Source organism: Barbus barbus (assembly GCF_936440315.1).
Source record: "Barbus barbus genome assembly, chromosome: 44".
Lineage (NCBI taxonomy): Eukaryota > Metazoa > Chordata > Actinopteri > Cypriniformes > Cyprinidae > Barbus > Barbus barbus.
The window spans coordinates 15,853,247-15,872,744 of NC_136722.1; the positions used below are offsets into that span (position 1 = coordinate 15,853,247).

The 19,498-nt window shown below is 35.3% G+C and overlaps 1 protein-coding gene across 2 annotated transcripts in view; it reads right to left on the reverse strand.

Annotated features, from left to right (window-relative positions):
* The window catches only part of LOC306863509 (catenin delta-2-like), a gene marked incomplete at its 5' end in the record, with an annotated part of 323,056 nt that overhangs the window by 259,262 nt on the left and 44,296 nt on the right, over positions 1 to 19,498 (reverse strand). The window contains one exon of one of the 2 annotated variants that reach the window (XM_079406883.1): positions 3,557 to 3,668. The exons of the other annotated variant lie outside the window; for it this stretch is intronic. Of the gene's footprint in view, positions 1 to 3,556; positions 3,669 to 19,498 lie in introns of those variants that run through there. 2 annotated transcript variants of the gene reach the window in all.

Below are 19,498 nucleotides of genomic sequence, written 5' to 3' on the forward strand. Positions count from 1 at the left end.
GTTTTTAGTGTTTCATTTTATTTACACAAATTATATATAAATATAGAATTTATATCAGCCAACTGTATCTGTTATCAGCCATTGAAAATAAATACTATTTTTAAATGGCTCAAAATGCATATTATATTATATTATATTAAAATTATTCTGGGGTCAGTACAATTGTTAAAAAGAAAGAAATGAATGCTTTTAGCAAGGATGCATTTAATAGACCAAAAGTGACAGATATTTGCAAAATATATATTTCAAATAAATGCTGTTCTTTCGAACTTTCTATTCATCAGAGAATCATTAAAATATATCACATTTTCAAGAAAAAAAATGAAATATTAAGCAATGTTAATTTTTTTCATATTGAAAAATATTTCTTGAGCAGCAATTTCTGAATGATCATGTGACATTGAAGACTGAAGTAATGATGCTGAAAATATAGTTTTGCATCACATTTTATTGCATTTTAAAATATATTAAAATAGCAAGTCATCATTTTAAATTGTTGTAAACTGTTACAATATTACCATTTTTACTGTATATTTGATCAAATAAATGCAGCCTCGTTGAACACAAGAGACATAAAGATATTTAAAAACATTGATACAGTGAATAATACACTGATATCCACAGCTTACTACAACAGCACACAATCATATGTATACTTGACATCTCACAAATATATTGTTTTTGTGCAGTCCCCTTTTGTGATTCTGTACAGCTATGGCTTCATTTGCACATATCAGCTCAAGTAGAGAGTATCCTATTTCGGCCCCTGGGGGAAACCAGCTGTATCCCCCACATAACGAACAATAGGTCATGTGATCTGATGGCTGAATGGACCCTTCCATCTCTCTCAGGTGACCGTTTCAGAGCAGGATGAGAAGTCTGAGGTCGGCTAACCTGGTGTTCAGTCACACATTCAGTCACATTCAGGAGAAGTTAGCGCTTTGTAATTCCAACAGCGGACGAAATGTATGTGCGTTCGACTTGGAGCAGCACCGCGCAGACGATCAGCGTATAACATTAAAAAAAAAGCATTGCTTTCATGTCATACAGCGATCGTTCTGCGTGTGCAGTGTCGCTGCATTAGATGTCATATACGTTTAAAGCCGGTACGAGAAAGCAGAACCATGACGGAGGCAGAGGATCAGACCTCTTCCAGAATTATTTCTGCACCTTCACGTTTTGAATCCCGGGAAAACATGACTAAAAATGACTGAAACGGTATGCAAAGTAACATAGCACTTTATTTCATTTCAGAAAGTTTTTTTTTTTAATTCTCATTTTGTTGAACATTTGACTATTATATTCATGTGCAAGTTCAGGGTTTTGGTACTTTTAAAGGGGACCTATTATGCCCCTTTTTACAAGATGTAAAATAAGTCTGATGTCCTCAGGGTGTATATGTGAAGTTTTAGCTCAAAATACCCCACAGATAATTTTTTTTAGCTTGTTAAAATTGCCACTTTTAGGGTATGAGCACAAACGTGCTGATTTGTTGCTTTAATGCAAATGAGCTGTTGCTCCCGGAGAAGAGGGCGGAGCTTCAAGAGCTCCAGCTCCACATTAGCAGTGCTAGCCTTTGTAAATAAACATTCCCCTATTAGTACAAGCCTGTTATCTTTACAGAAAACGTACTCGGTTTCAAAGTCAGTCATCTGATTATACTGTATATGCGTTTATGAATTAGACGGGCAGCACGGCGGGATAAAAATAACAACATAGCTGGTCTCATGCTATCACAAACTTTATAAGTCCCACTTCTGATCATGAGCTCGACAACTTCAAGTGATCGACTCACATTGCTTTCATATGCAACTTAACTACCACATTCCTATTCACCATCATTCTGATTGCACTTGACGGCAGCATCAGTGAAAACAGGTAGCAACAATGATAGCTTTAGCAATTAGCCTTACAGAGTGCCAAGAAGCTCTTTCAGAAAGGCAATTTGGAAAACAAACCCGTGATACTTACTTTGCCTGGAGCTGAGGTTCACGCACGAAGTGTTGGTATTGATTCCTAAACATTTAGGGGACGTTACTGATTATTTTTCTTGATATTTCCATTGAAAATGAAATTTAACCACAGTGTCCTCGGCTCAGATGAGGGGAGATTATGGCGACTCCTATGTTCATTAGTGCATCCCAAAACACAACACTTGTAAAGCCTCTTTGGCGCTAACATTGTATCTATCTCCAATAATGGCAGACCGCAGCTTCTCACTAAGGGCTTTGTTTATGCAAATAGGGCAGAAAGCATCACAAATGGGTGGGACTTTTTCCCCTTGGTAGCGTGAACTGAGGGAGAATCTGAAACCGCTCTTTTGGAAAGACTGTTTATGATTTATTGGTTTTATTACAAAATGAGTGGGTGGATTTTTTACATTATAGGCTGGTTGTTTTCACACACTGCAGCCACACAACTGTGTTCAAACACCTTATAAAAGTAATGTTTGCATAATAGAGCCCCTTTAAAGTTTCATGGTTCAAGGTACTTTAAATATACACTGCGTATGTTAAATATACACAAACTGCGTATGTGTATGCTCCTGAAATTAAAGTTTAGAAAGATTTGATGCATTGTTTTTGTTAATATGACTCATCATATACAGTCTCTTTTAAGGGTATAATCAACTATTTTCCATTGTCTAGTCTTTAATAAGCAAACAAAAAATCACAATAAATTGTAATATCGAATCGCAATAGTAACTGCTAAGATGTGTGTGTGTGTTTTTTTTTTTAATTGTGACAGTCTGTAGACCTATATTAAGTGTATGATTCAACTTTTTCCTATGGTCTAGAGTTAAAAACAAAAAACAAAGATCACAACACATAGCAATATCGAATCGCAATACTTGTAGAATCGAAATTCTAAAAAAATAAATCACAATACATATTGTATCGGCACCTAAATATCGTGACAGTAACGAATCAGGAGGTAGGTGTATCGTCCCATCCCTAATGGGACAATTTTGAGATTTGGCTCAAAAAAATTAAATAATAAAATCGAATGACAAAAATCTTTTATAACAACAGGTCCATGTAGGACAAAGAACTGCTTTAAATGATTTACTGCATTTTAAATAACAATATTATTTATATGCATGTTTATCTTGTGGGACAGTGAAAATGCCATGTCATGTGTATATATATATATGTGTATATATATATATATATATATTAGGGGTGTACGATATATATCGTCTATAATACAATAATATAGTACTATAATATCTTAATTGTTGTTTTAACGATGTGCAATTTGACAATATCGAGTATTTTGCAAAAACCAAACAAAACCGCTAAGGAGTACGCTTCCATTAGCCTACGTGGTGATGAAACGGGTTAAACAGTGCACGCGCGCATTTAGAGTGTTCTTTCACTGCATGATTCAGTCTATTAAAATATATTAAGAATGATCGCAAAATTCAAGATATGGAGGCAGAAAATGTATATATTTACGTTTGATGCCGTTTTTTCTTCAACAATAAGCATGATTACAAATGTGATATTGATTTTATACAACAGTTCAATAAATAAGTTAATATTAAGAGACTTACGTTTCAGACGCCATATGGCCTGTTTTTGCACCATTTCGCTGACAAAAAAATTATTCCAAACAGCCACAGCGCTGTTTTGCGTCTCTGAGCAACATGACAGTGCTTCGTTCCTGAATGAATCAACCTTAAATGATTCGGTTCAGTCGCAATGACTCACTTATTAACAGTGACTTTTTGACACCTACTGCCCGTTTTAATTTCACATTTAAAGTCTATTTTATTTTTTATAATAATTTTAAATATCAGTATTCAATGTTTTATATTTAAAATGTCAAAAAATTATGCATTTCTAACTGGTTAAAGCACTCCATGTCCCTTTGAGCTACATTAAATAGTGTGTAAATACATCTAAATAACAATTCAGATGCAACTTCTGCAAAGATTAATTTTGATGATACTGGTTTCATTTGGTGACAGCCTAAATGTGTATTATCTTTATTGACTGATTAAATGTAACAATTTTAGAAAAGAATTGCTTTATTAAAAGGTAAAAATCAATTTAAACTTAAATTAAAACATGAATTAATCACCGATGTGAACTGACCACACAGAATATGAAGAATATCAAAAACTGCAGCTATCCACGGTAGTCAGATATCAGCACAATAACAAAATATCGTCTAATTATCGTTATTGAAAATAAAAAAATAGATACATATCGCACACCCGTTATTTATTTATTTATATATTTATATATATATGTATGTATGTATGTGTGTGTGTGTGTGTGTGTGTGTGTGTGTATGCTTGAGCTCTTAAAGCTCCGCCCTCTTCTCCGGGAGCAACAGCTAATTTGCATTAAAGCAACATACTCAAAATCAGTGCGTTTGGGCTCATACCCTAAAAGTGGCAATTTTAACAAGCTATAAAAATTTATCTGTGGGGTATTCTGAGCTAAAATTTCACATATACACTCTGGGGACATCAGAGACTTATTTTACATCTTGTAAAAAGGGGCATAATAGGTCCCCTTTAAGTCGTTTAAATGTCAAAATATGAAATTATTTAAAAATTGTGTCTAAACAACAAAAGAGGAACACTATTCAAATGTATATGTATTTAGACGCTTAGAAGGAATGAATGTCATTGCCAAAAATAAAATAAAATACGAGAATGAGTATCAGGATATAAAACTTTATGGCAAGCAGATCCTTTATAATTAACTTGACCAGTGTTTGCCTCATTTTCACTGCTTTAAGCTTCTTGAGATGGTATATTATGCAATACAAGCTTTGAAGAGATACTATGTCACCAAAGTGGGTTCACTAGGAAAGGATGATAAACAGGAACGTTACATAACACGTGTAAAGGAGTTATGACTATGCTAATCTGCAACTTCACTACATATCAGAGCACATAAAGAGACATTAACATTCGTTTTGATACATACATTTCATGTCAAATTCCACTTGAGACGCAGAGAGATTACAAAATGTGATTTAATGGAGAACTAAATATAAAATCATTCACAAAGGGAAAGAATACTGGAAAAACATAAATCTAAATCCCAAAGGCGTTTCTTACCAATAAACATTAGAAAAATCACAAAATTCTCTACCTGTCTTCTATTTTAAAACCGTGTTGTTTTGATTAAGGTATCCTCGTAGTGGGCAAATTTGGGTCATGTGATCCAATAATTACATTTCTGTTTACAGAAAGAGAGAAAGAAAAGATGCGAAAATGAAAGACTGAGAAAGATAGCTACATGAGAGAAAGAGAGAGGTAGACATCAGCATTCTGTGATGAATGGCCCAATTAAGTCAGTTCAAAAGCAGGGCCACTGTCTGTCACGTCGGCTCTTCAGTGAGACTGAGAATAGCTAATTTACCCCAACACATACATAAACAAACTACACTGGGCAAACAACCTTTCCCTTGCCAAGGGAAAAAAATACACTGTGCTTCTGAAAGAAACTCACTTAACCTTTACAGGCAATGCTAAAGAAGCTGGCGATGGATTAGACTCACTCAGGACTGCACAGGGAAATTTATCTTCTTGAAGTATCATGGGAATGATTATTGTTTAATGCGACAGGATGGACATAAATTAAGTCAACAGATGATTGCAGGCTTCTGATAGCGAGAAACAAGAATAGCGGGCAGTATCTCACTCATTCATTTTCCTCACTGCGAGTTGGGATTACAAAGTGTCATATGGTTTAGTAAAGAGATTTGAGTCACATACCTAAATAGTTATGACATCCTATAACATCTGAACAGAGCTACACAGTAAACAGACACACAGGCAGTGACACACTACAATTCTGGATAATATTGATATGCCGATATTTATTTTCATGTTATGGCTGAAAACCAATAAGTAGCCATTACTAAAATTCTGTACTATTTCGTCCAAATAAGTCAACAATAAAACACTAAAAAATAAAGTCAATCATTTTAAAAGCTTGAAGTAGGGCTGTGCAAATAATTGAATTCGATTTATCGTGCGCATTTAGTCAGTAAAGCCGGTTCTGTAATTAGTAGTAAATTTCCATCAAGTGTTTTCAGATGGAGCAGCATTTACTCAACAGAGCCGCAGTTCACTGACAAGCTAAGCAATATTGCGTTCATTATGTAAGGAGTGGTCTGAACGCACACACCTAACATCAGACTTCTTGACGCCGTATGGACGGCCCTCCCTTAAACCTCCTGAGACCAGAAAAACATATATTTTGGGTTTTTGAGAGCCCTTGTCATTTGGAGAAACTCCACAGAACCCTCCCTAACTGCTCACCATTAAGTCGCAGTAAATTCAAAGGACGATATCGCAAAGGATGACGTTTTTACGAGCGACTCGAACTAAAGACAATTTCCAGACTTTCCAAACCAAAGACTTTTACGACCCTGCATATCACGCACATTCCAAGGAAACGCGCCTTTTCTGTGCGGCTGTGGCTAACAAAGAGAAAGAGAGAGCCACACCTTTGAATTAGAAACAAATGTTTCAAAGGGGAACAAAAGTTATACTGGTTTCTGCTATTTGAAGCAAAATATACTCGAAAAGCAATACTATATACAATATATCTATACATGTATTAAGAAGTTTCTGTTTGTGACATTTATAAGCTGTTGCATTATTTTAAATCTATGGTAAATCTGTTTCCAGAATGTATAATTTGCCTGATCACTAGATGTTCAGTTCACCTGCTATTTGTGTCGTTTAGAATTTGGGGATGGTTTAATCAATGTATTTAACCCAGTAATATCCTCTGTGGTCACGTGTATTTTTGTGCATATCAAAATATAAGTGTTTGGTTTCTTTAGAAAGCTAATTTTATGAATAGTATTATGGTGAATGGAAATGATTTGTTTACATATATTATGATTACAATAACGGATAGAAACTTGCTTTCAATAAGTTGTTATGTGATGAATAACTGAACCAGATAATGTATGCAAAACACGCAACTGTGCAGGGCGGGGCTCCGCCCACAGAAACACTTGCGATTGGACCACGCGCCCAAAAGGCGGACCCCAAATCGGCCCGTTAAAACGGATGCACAACCATGAAGGGGGTTGGAGTTTGAAAACAACAGGAGGCCACGCGCGCCTGCGAGTCTCTCGTTCTGCTCACGCTGCAAAGCGCTTCTGGCCGCGAACATCACGGCGGAGCCAAGCAACTAACACCAAGACTCAGTTAAACTTTGAAAGAACTTTAACATTGGAAGCTAAGACCTGAATCGACTTCCTGAGCGCCATCACGTCAGAACGAGACGACCAACCACTGAAGAGGGCTCTAGTCACACGACCTCCCGAGCAGCCAATCCGTCTCAAGCTGAGCAAAGAATGGACATCACCTGAAGGAAAGACTCTTTGAACCGAAGAAAGCCTGAACTCTTTGAACCGAAAGCAAAAGACCAAGTAAGGCAAAATCTCTTTATTGACTGAAACCGGGATATCTCTCCTTTGAGAAGTAAAGATAGAATGATTCTCTGTCTATGAGTTTCCTCAGGCTAAAACGAGCATTAAGTTAGAACCTAAGACTCTCTTAAGATCCGAACAATTCATTGCAACGAATGTGTGTTTATGTCTGTTTTATGTTGTCTAGTCAGTAGTGTATTAGAGTTAGTGAATAAAACTTTGACTTTATTAAGAAATCTTTTTGTCTGTGTTATGTGATTTAACATGTAACTATTTGCCAAAAAGATCGCGTTTTACCTACGCTCAGGAGCTAACGTTAGATAACTAAATTTAACTATTTGATTTATTCCAATCGTTGGCCACGAATGAAATAAACAACGTGTTAAGAGATAACTTGCTGCTATTAATGCTGGCTGGACAAGTCGTTAACAAGGCATAAGTTGGACATTCTGATTAATAACAATTAATCATATGAAGATCAACTCTTAAGAGTGATTCCCTAAAAGCTAAATAATAAAATAAATATTTGTAGGATTAATTTTCTACAATTATCAGCGACGTATTGCCTGCGATAATCAATGCGATATTGCGTAGCTTATTGAAAGCACGTGATGGAGATTTACTATTAATCACAGAACCGGCTTTACTGACAAAATGCGCACGATAATCACAATCACAGCACAGTCCAAGCTTCAAGTAAATTTAGGCATGACATGAAAATAAAAAAAATATATAATTCTGAGATTTTTAAACATCCAATATTGGCCTATATAAAAAATCAAATATGGACTATCAACCGATTACCAATATGGTGCAATATATAACCCAATTCTTTCAAAACTTAGTAAAGACCATGTGAATGGATATTTCAAATTGTGTTACCTGTCTTAATTCACTTAAAAATTAAGACAGGGAATTCTATGAACTTTGTTCATTGTTAAAGGAAAAGAAAGGAAATATATATAAAATAAAATGTAAACTAAAATAAATAAAATGAAATACCTAGGCTATATTGTTCAAAATTGAGACAGGAAATTCTATTAACGGGATTCATAGTTAATATTAGATACTGTGATTATATTTTGGATAATCGGTTACGATATCTGTGTGAACTTCATACATCCGCTAAAATCGCCTTCAGAAAAAGTTCAAAGTAAAATGGCTTAGAAAAGTTTGTTCTTTTCTAAAGTATAAAAGCTCATGTGTTTGCACATTTGTTATACAGTATAATGAAAGACATTCAGTCATTTATGGCTAGTGTCCAAAATACTTTCTAAGGCCACTGTATGTAGCTCTATTATATATAGCCTACTTATTGATCTTCCATTGGCCACCCTGATCTCTAGATGGGCCATTGATTGCCCCATATTGTCAAGCCCTGCTAACAACCGACAAATATGCTAACGGAGCACCACCAAGGTCACATACACACACTAGCAAAAATATCAGCATGTCTAAATATCCCTTTAAAAAAATTAAGTTCACGCTCTTATGAGGTTAGACTACCGGCACAACAAAACAACACCTTGAAATGTCAGCGCCTAAATGCCAACTCACATCTGTGCTTCTGTACTTGAGCATTGAACACTTGAGTAACTTCTGGCTGGTTGAATCCGTTCACCCTGATTTAGTTCCACATTGGCCTTAAATTCATTGATCTTCAGAGACATTTGTTTTCATATACTGAGCCCCAGAAAGACAGGCTCTCAGTCTCTGTCTCCAGACAGAAGCAGCATTGCTCAACATGTTCAGTGAAACTCAAGAAAAAGCAAAAGGTCAGCTGAAACGACTGAGAAAACAATATAACCGTCACAGGAGAGAAATCCCTTTTTTCCAGCACCTTTACTCTGCTGGTGCGCTGAGCATGTGAAAATGTAAAGAACTGCACGGCACGTGCTCTCTTAAGGGTGGAGAGAGTGACAGGTTCAGAAAGTGAGCTCTGGAATGGATGAAAATACCTGAAATGTTATATCTGATGTGCATCGCTGGGCTTTGAAGGAGGGGGTTCAAAAAGTCAGTCAAAAACTGACAAAACTTTATTATGTGCGGGAATACAAAAAAAATCTAAAAAAGTTGAAGATTGAGATGAGGTGTCTCTTTCACACATCTGGCACGCACAAATAGGCTTTCATTGGGGAGGGCAGTCAGTTCACATTTAAGTGGAATTTTTGCTCCATAATTACAGTGTCTGCATCTGTGCAATTATATTCTTAGCTTGTTCAATGTTTGGTCAAACAGAAATAGCTGAATTTGTGTTATGCATTATTATGCTTCCCACTCTATTTTAAATGGTGGTCAATGTTCCTTCTTCCGAAGGAATCATTAAAATATGAATATGTGTATATATATATATATATATATATATGTGTATATATATATATATATATATATATATATATATATATATATATATATATATATATATATATATATATATATATATATATATATATATATATATATATATATTGCCAAAAGTATTGGGTCACCCCCTTCTAATGAACATGTTGCTTGATAAAATCTTGCAATTCTGACTTTTTTTCCTGCAATTGTGAGTTTAAATCTCGCAATTCTGACTTTTTTCCTCAGAATTCAATTTATATCTCGCAATTCTGAGTTTTTTTCCTCGCAATTCGGACTTTTTCTCTCCGAATTGTGAGATATAATCTCGCAATTGCGAGTTAAAGTCCAGTTCTAAGACTGATATGTTCTCAGAATTGCGAGTTTATATCTCACAATTCTGAGGGGAAAAAAAGTCAGAATTATGAGATAAAAAGTCGCAATTACCTTTTTAATTTTTTATTCAGTGGCGGAAACCATGATAAAGTGGCTTCCATACCTCATTGCTTTTAGTAGACACTCAAAGAGGAAAAAACTGGCAGGTGTCGTTTTAAAAGTATGAACATTCCTACCTTTCAATTCATCTCCAATCCTTCTTCTATCGTTTCAGGTTTATCCATAGTTATTCGAATGCTAGAAAACAGCTGATTGTCCAAGTAAAAACCGCCAATTAACGTTTACATGTAGTTACGGGATGATAGGCTACGTAATATTCAGAGCGTGGGGATATGGGGGGGTTCCCCTGCAGGGGTCTATACGTCTCTGCATCAACTGAATGATTTTTTTTTTATTCCCAGTGAATAGGAGTTAAAACTCCTACCCAGATGACAATAATAGACCATGCAAAATACCAATAAATAAATATTATTATTATTATTATTATCTTTAAAATATTGGCAAGTATGCAATCAACAATAAAATTGTAACTGTAATTGTGACTTTAACTGTAAGCGACACAAGTATACGGAAAACAAAGGTATTGTTTCCTAATTTTCCTGTTTGTTATTTCAAATTGTATATACATTTTTATAAACTTTTTTTTTTACTACTTAGGCATGTTGACAATAACGTCTTCAACAATGTCTATGACCAGATATGTTTTTAGTGGACTTTCAAATTTTGCTTTCCTTGTGAAAGCATGAAAATATACAGTTATGATGAGCGTTAGGTCACGCTACTTTAGATTGTGATATGGGCTAGTGTCTGAGAATATTAAGCCACAAAAAGACTACTTAAATATACTGTACTTCATCTGCTACACATAGGCCTATGAAGTACACATGACGTTTGCAGTATTTTCATCTCCAGAGCTGCTCTGAGAGTCACTTTATGAGCATTTAACCGTTTAATTTTTGAAAAACTGTCCTCATATCATATACACAGAAACAAATCTCTTCACAGCAACACGTCAAAATAAAAGTTTGGTTAAATCTGAAGGAATTGTAACTGAAATACATTACTTTTGTACAGTAAAATGTACTTCTTAATGTAATACTACCCAAGACTAATAATAAAATTAAAACTTTATTTTTAAACACCCTTCGAAATGAAATACACTGATTACCAACATCAGCGTTGAATAAAATGTCAACTGACGTAAAGTCGTTAGCTGCATCTTTTTTTAGACATGCTAAAAACTGTAATAGGTGATAGGTTGCCATGTCGTACTTCTGTTTTCACTGTGTGACATCCCTTTTATTGCCAGAACTACAAACACACTTAATTTGACAATCCTCAGGCTTTCTTTCAGGTTCATTAAAAGGAGCTATATTTTAGATACGACAGAGAACATTAAGCAAAATCTGCTCTCTTCACACACAGAGTCACAACTATTAGAATAGAATCACAAAAATAATCCAACACTCGTGAAACACCTACTATGGTAATAATGAAATACCAGCAATATGGATTTTGCTTGCAAATACATTTTTGCTTTATCAGAATAAAGTTTTCAAATAGCTGTCATTGGAAAGAGGGTGCAGTTGCAATATCTACCAGCAGAGACTATTCAGATCATGCTAACTATCCCAGTTTTTAACACATCTGAAATATCTGTTCTTCCTACTAACCGGTGATAAAGACACATTTCTGTTATCTGGGAAGGTGCCAGTTTTACAGTCTCTTCTGAAGCGCACTTGAACTATACATTAATCTATGCTACAAAATTTCCCATGATTAATTGGCCAGTTCTAAAGTGTGATTTGTTCATTCCCATGGCATTATGATTAACTGCAGATGTATAATCAAAATGACTTTACTAAAATTAAAAATAATAAGGTGCCTATTTAAGCGCATGACCTTTTGTACACTTGAAAAAAATTATTAAAGTGAATAAAAATTGTGCCCTTAAAGTTAACAGTTATTTCAAATTCACTGTATAGAAATAAGAGTATAATAGAAGCTTGTGGGAGACAAAAATCACCCTTATATATGATTCCAACTCTATATTGCCATCAAATCCCATTCACACAGAATCAAAATATTAAGAATTCTTTATTAACAGGCATGTCTAATAATAGACTAGTTCTTTGTCTAGTTACATGATACATCACACAGCGATCACACAGAGAACTCTAATTTTGTTAGGCCTCTCTCATTAAACACTGGTATGGTGCATGAGGAACTGAATCTTGGGACGGATGAGCTTATGATTCAATCTTAGACATCAACAACGCAGTGCAGAACTAACACAAAGAACATGCGCCGCTGGAGAGATGATATTGGCTTCCCACTGTTCCTGTCTCATTTGAGTTTCACCTAACACAACGTGTCACCATTACTGGCATGCACAATGGCATTACTAATCAGTACTCTGCTTAAGGCTTCTGAGGGGATGCTGGGAAGATCATTTGTTAGAGAGATGCACACACAGCTACATTCTCTTTGGGTAATTTCCATTAATGGTTACATCCAGGCAGGATTTCTCGTCATAAAAACCTAAAAACAAAAGCCTCAGCAAAGTTGCCAGCACTCACGAGAAGACTAAATATGTTAGCGATGCTCGCAGGCTGAATTTTTACATGGTCCCTCAAGTAAGTGTTCATGGTTTGTCCTTAAATAAATGTGGCTCACAAATCAAATTTTGCTTTTAGCATATTGGTTTGAGCTTTAATGTTATCCTGTAAGGATAGTGGCCTATAGGTTGTTATTTAAATATCTAGGGTGCTTGGGGATCCGCAAAAACATTAAATGAAAAACAACAACAGCATTTTGCTAAATGTATTTCCAGGCATGTCAAAGTTAACATGTTAACTAAAAAAAGATATTAAATATCATTATTTAAAAAACAGAAACCTTATAATATTATATAACCCAATAGTATTATAAGTTTTATAGACTACTGTTTTTACCATTTTTTTCTTCCATTTTAAAAGTTTTTATTGATCAAATAATCCCATGTGTTACACACACACACACACACACACACACACACAAACACATTAGGCAGCACAACAGTTTTCAACATTGATAATCATTAGAAAGGTTTCCAGAGCACAAATCAGCATATTAGAATGATTTCTGAAGGATCATGTGACACTGAAGACTGGAGTAACTGCTGCTGAAAATTTAGCTTTACAGTTTTGAAATATTAAAATAGAGAACCAATATTTTAAATTGTAAAAACATTTCACATTATTACTATTTTCTACTGTAAAATTAAATAAATTTAATCAAATTCATTTAATTTAATCAACACTGCAATCAAATAAATGCAGTGTTGGTATAGGTGAAAAAAAATAAGGTATTCAAATAGTGAGTAAAGAAAAGATACTGTTTTCCAGAAAAAAATAAACAAAAAAACAACTGAATAAATTTGTTTAATAATTTTAAGTAGGCTAATTAAATATTAAATATTTAGCTACTCCACTGAATTTACTGTCTGAATGAAATTCAATTTATTAATATTATTTGTGTAAACCTACTGCTGAAAATTCTGTATATTGCAATAACATCAAGCCAAATCGTGATGTTTCTACTCTTTAAATAGAACTGATACCTGCCTGACCTGCGAGGAATAAATCGCAGTTCTCATGAAACAAAATCTCAGGCATCATTACTCCACTAAACATGCAGAGCAATACACTAGGTATGATGGATAGATGAGTTGCTCAACTCTGAAAAGGTCTGCTCATGCATCAACAACTGTATAATTGCACAAAAAAGTAGAGTCAAATTCATAGACGTAAAAATACTTCTAATGACCTCTCAATGGAAAACATCATCTGGGTAGCGGCCCAGAGATAATTTGCATTCGAGATCCCTAAAGCAGCACAAGTCATTTTTCCAAATAGTTCAAATAATCAACTTGAAATAAACACAACTAATGAATGAACAGAACTTTAAATATAAAGCTTAATTTTTACCCTTTTTTTTTTTTTAAAGGGACAGTTCATCAAAAAAAAGAAAAAGAAAGAAAATACTGGCATTAATTACTTACCCTCATGTCATTCCAAACATGTAAGACCTTCGTTCATCTTCGTAACAAGATATTTTTGATGAAATCCAAGAGTTTTTTTACCCTGCATAGACAGCAACGCTACCGACACGTTCAAGGCCCAGAAAGTTAGTAAGGGCATCATTAAAATAATCCATGTGACATCTGTGGTTCAACCTTTATATTATGAAGCTACGATAAAACTTTTTGTGTGCAAAGAAAACTAAAATTATGACTTTATTCAACAATTTATTCTCTTTGGGGGATCACGTGATCTTTGTTAATGGGTTTTTAAAGGCAGACTTGAGTTAATTCATTTGCAGTGGTATAACTTTATCTCAGTTGTTCAGTTCACTTATTTGTTTGATAGTAATGACTGAAATTAATATAATAAGTTGTAATGTCAATGGTTTAAACGGCCACCATAAACGTACAAGTTTTTTTACTTGTTTTTTAACTACTGCAACAAAAAAAGATTGACATTGCTTTGATCCAGAAAGCTCATTTGTGGATGGATGATGTTCATGGATGCAATAATGGGTATTGCGAGGTGGTCTCTTTTGCTGCGACTGACAATGGAACTAAAGGTGTTTTGATAACTGTTTGAAGAAATTTTAATATTTCCATTTTAGACAGAAATGGTGATAATGCTGACAGAATTGCCTGTACATCCCTTTATGAAAAGTAATTCTCCCTGATCCTAACTGATAATCTGTTGTTTCTGCTTCAGTTGTTTGCTCTTTTCTCCTCGTACAATCATGCAGTCCATTGTTGTTTTTGTATTCATGCATGTTATTTTTTTTGGTTTCTTTTATTGTACAGTTTGCCTTTTAAATAAACATAAATAATAGTTCAAAGATAAATAAATAAATACATTTATTTTATCAGTTGTGATTAACGGTAAATCTCCATCACCTGTTGAATCGCATTTGATTATGAACGCGATATCGCGTAGCTTGTCAGCTCTGTGTATTAACTGCCACTCCATTTGAAAACAGGTGAAAACCGCTAATCACGGAACCGGCTTTACTGACGAGATGCGCATGAGAATCGCATGCGATTAATTGCACAGCCCTAGTATCTACAATAAATTTTATCTAAAATCCAAAACAAAAAATACATAATAGCATAAATGTGCTTTAATACCTTTTTTACTTGTCACCTGCACTCACAATTAATATAGGACCTTTAAAACCTGAGCTGTCGTGTTTTTATCACATGGCTGTGATGCTGCCGGCCCTCCACGGGTGCCAGAATGCTTAATGTCTGTCTCACAGCCCTGATGTTCACATTTAGCTTTTTTTGTTACCATTTTACATTCACATAGACTAGTCTTTCTTCTTCTGTCTGTTATTTGAATGGGCTGGACCCAGAGCTGCCTCTTTCATGTGGGGGTCAAAGAGATTAGAGCGTTTGAAGTGTGCCAGGCGCTAGCTGAAGGAAAAACACTAGTTCTTATGAGACCCCATGGCCTCAGCGAGAAGGAAAAGACAGACAGCAGGGAGAGAGAATGAGAGGGCTGCTATGAAACAGCACATATCAGTGCTGCGTGATGACACGTATGCATTGTGAGTGACAAATAGTTTAACAATAAGCCACAGTTTAGGCCAAGGTATATTGAGCAAAAATACTACACGAACATCAACAACAAACACTTCTCTCAAACCTCTTATCAGTTCTTGACTGAAAAACATTATATGTGGGGTGAGTACAGGTGCAAAGCAGGTGGATGTCGCAGTGAATACATAAAAGCTCCATGGGAAATCCAGAGAAAGGAGAATGGAGCTGTCTGTAAAATACATTATGCCTAGTATTTGAAAACCTGCCGTGCTGCCTTCATCGGGAGCTACCTTTGAAGATAGTGTTCTAAATGGAACCTCAAAAGTGAATGATTCTGAATACTCTAAATGTATGGCTTCCTAATTTGGCAAACTAATTTTACATATTGCTCCTTTAGCATCTTTTTTCGCATCTTTTTCACAGCGAAGTGCGTCCACACTGCTAATACAGTATGTAGGGTTGCAAAGGGGTGGTAAATGTCCAGAAACTTTGCAAAAAAGTCCAGAAAAGTTTTCAAAAGTTCTGGAATGTTTCTGAAATTTACCTTCTTTGCAACCCTACTATGTTTACCTATCCATGTTGTTTTTATGAAACAGACACTGATATGATCCAAACGTGTCAGCCTAGAAGCACTAATTAAATATTGCCGTTTCAGTCAATTGTTCCAGCCCTCCAAAACATTTCTGCCGTAACCTACCCACCTACCTACCAACCTATTTATTTATTTAGTTATGCCGTTTCTGCTGAATATTTTTGGTGGCTGAAATTCTACTGCATATTTCTTCATCTTTCTAAACATGGCCTGTTTGTAATACAGCCTCTTTGAAATGAAATAACATCTTACACGATCTTTGGCTAATTTGCTTGCTTATTTAGAGAGTAAACCATTGTCAAACAAACAAATGCCTTATTGTTGGACAGCACAGTAAAACAAAAACATATTGGAAATAGAAAGGTATGTATAGGTTGTTGATTGAGAAGCTGTCGACACTACTTTAGCATAACTAAATAATGTTAATATTATACACATCAAATATTACAAAGTTTCAAAATCTGACTTAGCATGTTACAAGCACTTAATTTACAATGGATTCCAATGGGGTTTTTCATTAGCATGTTTGCTAAGCTAACAATGTAATATTCCAACTAAGTAAAAAAAGTGCTTTCTGGGTAGGAAATATGTTTTAAACCTTATTACATTTTTCTAAACTTGTGTTCAAACTGTGTTTTAGAATGTCATGTGGGAGAGACAAACGCAACAGTCAAATGTGTCCATCTAGTGCATGTTTACATAGAAAAAAACCACAATGGAAAAGTATCACAGTGGAATGGAGTGTGCTCCTCGTTCACATGCCATGGTCTCTGGGTAAATGGGGCAGGGGACATGAATATGAAGGAGCTCTGTTTAACATGCAGTTTGGACGACATATTTGTCAACTGACTGAGGTGGGGTGTGTGTGTTTACAGTCAGCAGTTTGCTGAGAGATAGGACAGCAGGAGATGGTCCCCAGAGGTCATTAAACACACACAAACACAAACAGCTCTGGGCTGATCCTGCACACTGACAAGGGCTCTTCATCTCTCTTTGAACCCAGGAGACATGTGCTCCTCACCATGGCTGGTATTACATCAAACAGACAGAGGTCATCAGTCTAACCCCTGATATACCTGCCACCTTTCAAGCCAAATCAAACACGCCCCAGGACGGCGCCTTACGAATTTTGCATGACTCAGACTTTCTGCTTACCAGATAAATTATCAAAATGTTTTCCTGCAGACCTGAGGAGGCAAAAGTTTAGTTGAGAAAAATAACTGATAGTACAGAAAAAGTTGTGAGACGAGTGGCAATATAAAATAAAATGAATATTACATACATAAATATAAAAATAAGAAAGTTTATCTATGTGAGTGTGTTATTAAATATAAATATAAAATACACGTATGAATAAATGTTCAATCTTGTGTACTATCTGTTTCTTATCTGTACATCTGAGTATAGGGGAAATAAGCATGAACAATTAAATATAGGCTACAATATTGAATGACTGATAAATTAAATGTGCTCTATTTGCTTAAAAATTTGTAAATAAAACTGGAGCACAAAATCACAGTCGTAAAATAAACACTGCATCATGTCTAACCACAACTCAAAAGCAATCAAATGATTCTTGTTGGAATGGATTTTACATTTACATTTATGCATTTAGCAGACGCTTTTATCCAAAGCGACTTACATTGCATTCAAGTTACAGTTTTATCAGCTCTTGCTTTTCCTGGGAATCGAACCCATGACCTTGGCGTTGCTAGCACCATGCTCTACTATTTGAGCTACAGGAAAGCTCTACAGGATTTCTCAAATATAACCCAGGACATGTGTTAGTCTATTGTTTTGAAGCATAATTACACTTCTCCACTTTATTGTAGGAATCATAGTTGACATGGTTCAAAAATCAGGCGGGTGTGGCAGGGAGTGATGGGGCCATTTCCTTGCATCCTTTAGTTATAAAACAGCAAGTTTTCAGCAAACGCCCTTGCACACGGCTTCATTATGCCCGCTCCTTTCTGCTCTCGAAAATCCCCAACATCAGCAACAGAGACCGCATGAAGCGATGCAATAAACCTGGCATACATACAGAGCGAGTCTCTTATGGAACAACAAAACAAACCTTCACAGATACAAAACAGTCTATTAAAAAGCATCACTGCGAGGAGAAAATGATAAATTCCCTTTAAGTAGCACAAAAAGCTCTATATTAACAGGAGACCAAAGATGGAGAAAGAATAAACATCTAAACTGCTCAGAAGGAAGCACAGAAGGGATGAGATTCAAAGTGTGAGGGAATGTATGGAGACAGACATATATAAAGATGAAGACAGACAAGGAGGATGAAGAGCAGCATCTTACCTATTTTTCATACATTACAAAGCTTTGAAAGCTTATACACATCCAGATGGTGCTGATATTACTGACTTAATCTGGCAAGCAACAGTTTATCTGCACATAAGCAGGCCGTCGTCAATCAAAACCAATCAATTGCTAGACACCCAAGCACGAACCAAAGAATGACTGACAGGTGCCTTTGTGTTGCGGTGAAACTATCAAATTCAGTCGCAGACTGTGAAAGATGTTGGTAGATAAAACTTCTACCCAAATTTTGTGAAATAAAGGTCAGTAGTATAAACAGTAATCTCTAGTCATGAATTTGGCAGAACATTTCCTTTTCATTCTGTGGGACTGGTGATCACAAACATGATTAAATTCCTCTGGAGGGAAAACTGGAGAACTTCCAGTCATCAGCTGTTCCAAAATGCATGCCGTGAGGAGACACGACCTTCAGAGAAATCCTTGCTGGATTATAAATGGAAATGTATGAGCATATGCTAACATATACTGCCTCACAACATCTTCACTGCCTTCACTGTGGTTGTATACGTCATGTATGTATATCTTTTTGGTCAAAAATACCATAAAAACAGTAATATTGTGAAATATTACTACCCTTTAAAATAGCTGTTTTATATTTTATTATATTTCAAAATATAATTTTTATTCCTGTGATGGCAAAACTGAATTTTCAGCATCATCACTCCTGCCTTCAGTGTCACATGATCCTTCAGAAATCATTCTAACATGCTGATCCACTGCTCAAGAAATATTCCTTACTATTATCAATGTTGAAAACAGCTGTGCTGCTTAACATTTTTGTAGAAACTATGATACAGTTTTTCATAACTCTTTGAAGAACA